At 58.5% G+C, this 6246-nt stretch overlaps 1 long non-coding RNA gene across 1 annotated transcript; it reads left to right on the plus strand.

Annotated features, from left to right (window-relative positions):
* The first annotated feature begins 2432 nt into the window (after positions 1 to 2432).
* Positions 2433 to 5711, plus strand: LOC139082504 (uncharacterized). Its single transcript, XR_011538566.1, has 2 exons — positions 2433 to 3746; positions 4125 to 5711. It is a non-coding gene; the product is annotated as an uncharacterized lncRNA (long non-coding RNA).
* Positions 5712 to 6246: the final 535 nt, after the last annotated feature.

A 6246-nucleotide genomic window follows, 5' to 3' on the forward strand; every position in this document is an offset into this window, starting at 1 on the left:
ACTGCACCCCCCGGCCCATGCACAGGACCCAGCTCCGCCTCTCCTCAGGAGTCTTGGTGTCCTGCAGTTTTCTCTGTGACACTGACACGTCTTTCGAGAGGCTTAGTCCTAGGTACTTGGCAGTTTTTGTGGGAATCCTGAATGGGACTTTTTGTCTCAATTTTTAATGGGTTATTGAAGTGGTTTGTGTGTGGTATTTCCGTCCTGCCGCCTGCTGGATTCCTCTGTGGATTGTCAACATCTGCCCATTGGCTCAGCTGCATCTCCTCCTTTACATTCTCAGCCTTCGCGTCTCTTTCTTTTCCTACTGCATGGCTGAAATCTCAGTGAAGTGAAAACCAGAAGAAAGGGGTGGGCAGCCTGTTGGCTCTCGTGCTGGGGGGTGTCTGCAGAGCCAATGTCCAGTTCCACACGTGAGTGCAGTAGACGCCCCGGCTCAGATCGATTCATTTATTGCTGCCCCAACTGCTCAGATGTTTTGTGAATGAGTGCTAAATGTATTGATCTTTTTTCTCATATATTAAAGTGACCATCCTTTCCATCTTTAATCTGTTAAGATGGATTCCTGACGATTTTCTGATGTTAAAGATGCTCATGTTCCTGGGATAAACCCTACTTGGTCAGAGTGGGGGCGGGGCGGGGGGGGGTGCGGCTGAATTATACTCTGTTTAATGGGTTATTGATCCAGCTCCGTAGTTTCTCATCTACAGTTTCAGAACCCAAAAGCTCAGAAAACCTAAGTTGTTTGTTTGAGGTTTTGTTTTTTTGTGTTTGCAGGGAACTCAGTTGGCAGATGGGACAGCCTAAATGTTTGTGTCCCTTCATGCGATGGGGGCAGGAGGTGGGGCCTCGGGGTGTGACCGGGTCCTGAGGGTGGAGCCCCCATGCGGGGATTAGAGCCCTTATAAAGCAGACCCAGGGAGCACCCCCACCCCAACGTGTGAGGGCACCTCGAGAAGACGGCCATCTGCGACCCGGGAAGCCCTTGGCAGACCCGACTCTGCTGGAGCCTACTTCTTGGACGGCCGCCTCCGCGCTGTGAGAAAGCAGTGCTGGCTGTTTACCAGCCCCCATCTGGGGTGCTTTGTCACGGCAGCCTGAGTGGACGAGGACCGCAGCCAGCTGAGCGGAAGGATGCGAGGCTGCGTGAGGACTTCCTGGCCCTGCTCGGCCCCGTCTGTGGGTGCCCTCAGTGCTGCCCGCACGCTGAGGGGGCGCCGTCGTGTGGCAGACCTGCCCTTCACACCTCAGGAAACCCTGAATTCCAGCACGCTTCTGGCCACGGGGTTGGACGGGGACTCGGCCTGCGTTGTTTGTAGGATTTTTAAGAGTAGTGAACTGGCCCCCGAGACCATCAGGACCGTGGCCTTGTTGGGGAGCCTGGGGTCCTTGACTGCAGATTCAGTCTCTCTAATGGCCACTGGTTTATGCAAAACTGTTACTTTCTCCTGAGTCCGCTCGGGTTCTGCATCTTCTCTGACACCTGACACTGCACGTCTCTCCAGGGCCCAGAGTGATGGGCAGGATCTTGCTCCAAGTCCTCTCCTGGGACCTGTGCTCCTCGCCCGCAGTGACGTCCTGCTCCCCTCGCAGGACTCTGGCTGGCCTGACTCTTCTTGCTCCAAGTCCTCTCCTGGGACCTGTGCTCCTCGCCCGCAGTGACATCCTGCTCCCCTCGCAGGACTCTGGCTGGCCTGACTCTTCTTCCCGTTGCCCGCCTGCTCTGGCTCTTCTGTCTCGTTAACTCCTGCCGTCGCCCTCCTGCCTCCTGCCTACAGGGTCTCCCGGAATGCTCTGCCCCGGCGGCCTCGTTGGCCCTCTGCATGGGCGTCCATCTCCTTGTTCCTGCAAACACATCCGGGTCCGTAGGCGCCTTCCGAGCGTCCCCTGGCTTGGACACTTCTCCTCTGATTGAATCTCTTCCCCGTGAGCTATTGGCAAGCACGTCTTCAACCCACCATCCCCACTGCCCTCCGTCGCCCCGGAACGCGGCCGTGTGCTTCCAGCTCTGTGAAATCGGGCCGCCTTTGTGCCCTCCTGTGCGGCTCTGTTTGTTTCGGAGTCACTGACGGAACAGAATCTGTTGGATTAAATCTGTTAATCTGGTTATTTCGGTGCATCTGAGCCCGTGCTGGCCCCATCTCTCGTGTGGAAGTCTCCCCAGCCTCGCAGGGCTTCGTTTCCCTTGTCACCTGCCGGTGTTTCCTCTGTTTCTACACCATGTTCTTAGGCCCACGTTACACTTGGTTCTTATCAATTTGGGGGGATTGTTATTTAGCATTTCTCTTTATCCCTATTCATGTTTTTCCTTAAACTGCATTTCGTCTGAGATTAGTGTCACTATTCCAGCATCTGGGGCTTTGTAGTAAAAGGCTGGCTGCGCCCTCTGTCACCACGTCTCCAGCATCCGCGTCCCCATCATCCACGTCTCTGTCATCTGCGTCTCCTGGCAGCAGTGGAGCCGGAGCCGATGTGCCGACGCATCCGGTCACCGTCCTCTAGGAGGCGGATTTAGCCCATTTGTGTGCCTGTCGGTGTATTCAGACTTACGTCACGATCTTACTTTGCATTTTCTGCTGCCACCTTAGGGATCTGGGATGGTTTTACCTTCTCTTGTGTTGCATTAATAACCTTCTGTACTTTTTTCTCTTTGCTTTTTTGGAAATTATAAATTAAATTTCTGTTCTTTGAGCACCCTTAAAATTTTAAATACCCACTCTAAAGGCTGTGGCTCTCTCCCAGCTGCGTTCATGGTGCAGCACATGGCTCCCCGTGGCCAAGGACGGGGCTGCGAGCTCCTCGGGAGACCTGCCCGCCCGCATCTTGATGTGTGTCCTGAGCGTCTCAGGTTTGTTTTGTTTTGGACACAAAAATCAATAGGCTTTGTTTTTACAGTCAATCATTAAATTGACTGACATTTTATCAACTTCTTGGCTCAACAGATTTCATTTTGATAAACAACACTCTGTGATGGTTGTGTTAGAAGCGTCCTGAGTGGTGACCTCTAACCTTTGCATCTGAGTCTTCACCTCTTCCGCACTCGTGAGTGACGGGCCGTCAAGGCACACGCTGCAGGCTCTCCTCCTCGCACCTCTGCTTCCTGGTGCCCGCGGCCCTCGTGTCTTTCGAGTTCGTTGGTCTCTTCCTCTGGTGCTGCTGAGGTTCTCTGTGTCCTCCACTCGACAGTGCGGAAACAGCCATGTCTGCCTCAGTCCACTCACGTGAGCAGCCACACGGGACCCTCAGCCACCCGTTAACCGTGCGGATCTAACGTGGCCTCAGTATTGATCCGCCCCGTTGGTTTGGTTTCATCTTGCAGGACAGGCTCCTGTGACAAGCTCTCTAAGGAGTTTGGACTCTTGCTTCTGTCACAGCCACAGAGCCTCGGGTCGCCTCCCACGACGTCATTCCAGGCAGTAATGGAGTCGCTGACGGGGCAAGGCGAGGACAGTGTGGGCCCCAACAGCTCCTTTCCTCCAGTGCAGCAGCTTGGCGGGCTGGCTGCTCAGCCCGCATCTGCACCATCGCCCTGAAGCTCAGAAGGTCCTGGGGACTCGGGCGGGTGCTTCGCCGAAGTGCTGATTCTGCGTCTGCAGAAGGGCCGTCCCAGGCCCCCTGGAGCCGGTGCACGCCTGTCAGATGCAGTGACTCGTTCAGTCCTGGGTTAACTGGATCACAGCACGGTCCTGCCCAGTGGAGCCTCACTCTGGGGGACCAGGCGCCAAAAGGATGCCTGCAGGATCCCGGTGAGCACACGCCTTGGCTGGGGAGGTTGACACCAGCGGGAGGAGACATGAGGCCCTGAGACACCATCCGGGTCCTCTCTGGAACGGCAGAGGGTGCCCACCGCAGAGCCCTAGGGCCTGGGGCAGGGGCAGGATGGGAGCATGTTCCGGGAAGATCACGGGACTCGTGAGGGTGGCTGACTGGCAGGAGGGAGGAGCCAGGAGGTGTGTGCCAGCTCTGAGAGGGGGAGAGTACCGGGAGGCTGCAGGAGGAGGGGTCTGGAAGGTGCCAGGTTCAGCTCGGCAGCCTGGGTGGAGAACACAGTGGGAAGAGAGGGACGGAGAGGAGTGGAAGGTGGGCTCTGGCGTGCACACACATCACAGCCTTGATGTCCACAGAGACTTCTCAGCGCAACGAGACGGGGCCAGGGTGCTGCTCCCAGACAGGTATGTGGGCTCCCAACGTTCCAGAGGAAGCAAGGACGTCAGGAGCCAGGAGAACAGCTGAGACGAGCCAATTCTCCAAAGAGGTGAGGAGGCCCATAGCCGGGCGCTGCCCAGTGGGGCCTGGGCCCCGGCGATGCCAAAGCCTTGCCCAGCGGCCGAGTTCGGCCAGGTGTTGCTTTGGCATGTCCACCAGCTCTCGCACCGACCTGGGTGCAGGCCTCTCCCTGGTCTCCTGCCCCGAGGCCTGTCCACCCGCATCTTCCTCCTGGGCCCTGGGGAGAGCCTCCGGTCCTGCTGGTGAACGAGCCCCTGCCCCCAGTGGCTGCAGATGGACGGCTAGATCAAGTGCGGCACCACTGTCGCCAGCCAGATGGCTTCTATTCCAGCCACTGAGCTCATCTGGATCGTCAGTGGGATTGACATGGCTGTTTGGGATTCTTTGCTCTCAAATTTGTCACCAGTCCACTTGATGTTGATTGAAAGACAGTGGGCCAGTGCCGGGTGGAACAGGCTGGGGATGGGCAGGCCCCTGGGCTGACTCAGGACCCCACACCACACACCTCCCTCCCTGCCAGCACCCCCTCCAGGCCCCCCTGCCTCGCTGGGATTGAGGAGGTGCCAATGTGCAGCGGTGCTGGTGGCTTCTCCAGGCTGCGTGGGAAGAATGTGGAGGGAGCTGAGGGGGCCCTGGGGCCTGCTGCCCCCAGGCAGCCACCATTCTGAGGGGACAGCCCTAGCCTCCACTCCCCTGCCTGAGCCCGTCCTGTCACCTTCATCCAGACACGGACCCCCAGCACAGGCCGCACACTAAGGATGCGTATGTGACCCGTCGTGCAGAGCCTGGGAAATGCATTGTGACAGCGCAGGAAACAGACACGCTGAGGCCACCCCAAGAAAAGGGCCTTGTCCTAAGGCTCCGGGAGCCCCCAGCAGAATGGGGCATATGGGTCCAGGCGCCCTCCTGGCCCCTCCACGCGCTGCGCTGCATGTGGAAGCCTGGATCACGGCCAGTCACTGCCGGCACCCACGGGCACAGGGCGCCAGCCAGGCCGCGGCAGTGAAGACGGATGACGAGGCCCAGCCTGGTGTGCCCACCCCGCCTTTGTCCTCTGCCCCGCATTCCACTCCCACCTAGCTCAGAGGGCAGCTGCCCACACAGTCCCCTGTCCTGGCTCCTCAGCACCCCGAGACTCTGAATGAGGGGACCTGCAAGGCCTGCACCCCTGCCCTGGGGGCTCGGCAAGGGTTTTTACTGGAGTGGGTTTTTCCATCAAAATCGAGACTCTGGGGGCCAGCCTGGTGGCATAGTGGTTAAGTTTGCCTGCTCTGCTTCAGTGGCCTAGGTTCGTGGGTTCAGACCCCCGGCATGGACCTACACCACTTATCAAGCCGTGCTGTGGCAGCATCCCACATGCAAAATAGAGCAAGATTAGCACAGATGTCAGCTCAGGGACAATCTTCCTCACCAAAAACAAAAACCCCAAAGTTCTGGGAGCAGCTGTTATAATTTACAAACTGCATTAAATCTTGACCATCCGAGCCTGGCAAACTCTTGTCCTTTGGCCTGCCCTCCACCTATCCCTGTCTGCGTGTCCCCCCGCCACTGTGGCAGGCCTGCTCCCCCAAACCTTGAGAGCCCTTGAGGACTCCTCACTGCGGCCGGGGTCCTGGGCTGAGCCTGGAGCGCAGGGCACTGGGTAACCTGGCTCGGCTGACAATACTGCCACTTGGCAGAGGCCATGCCCCCCTGCTGGTCTGGCTGCCCCTGGCTGCCCCAGCACGTTCAGGCCAGCCATGGGGAGGAGGCCGGGCTTGCTGCAGGGCCAAGGCCAGGGCGAGACCTCAGCAGAGCTGCCCTGCCCGGCCTGGGGTCAAGGACATCTCGGAAATGGATGTGAGCACGAGTCTGTGCTGACCCTGTGGCCGACAGCCCCTCGATCTCTCCTGGGAGAGCAGGAAGGCGGAGGAGAACGAGAGTCCATGCCTGGGAGGGGTGAGGGCGTGTGGGGTCCCGGTGGGGACTCCAGTTCCAGAGGATCATGGTGGGCAGGTGTGTCCAGGGTGGGGTGGGAAG

Source organism: Equus przewalskii, chromosome 3, assembly GCF_037783145.1.
Source record: "Equus przewalskii isolate Varuska chromosome 3, EquPr2, whole genome shotgun sequence".
Lineage (NCBI taxonomy): Eukaryota > Metazoa > Chordata > Mammalia > Perissodactyla > Equidae > Equus > Equus przewalskii.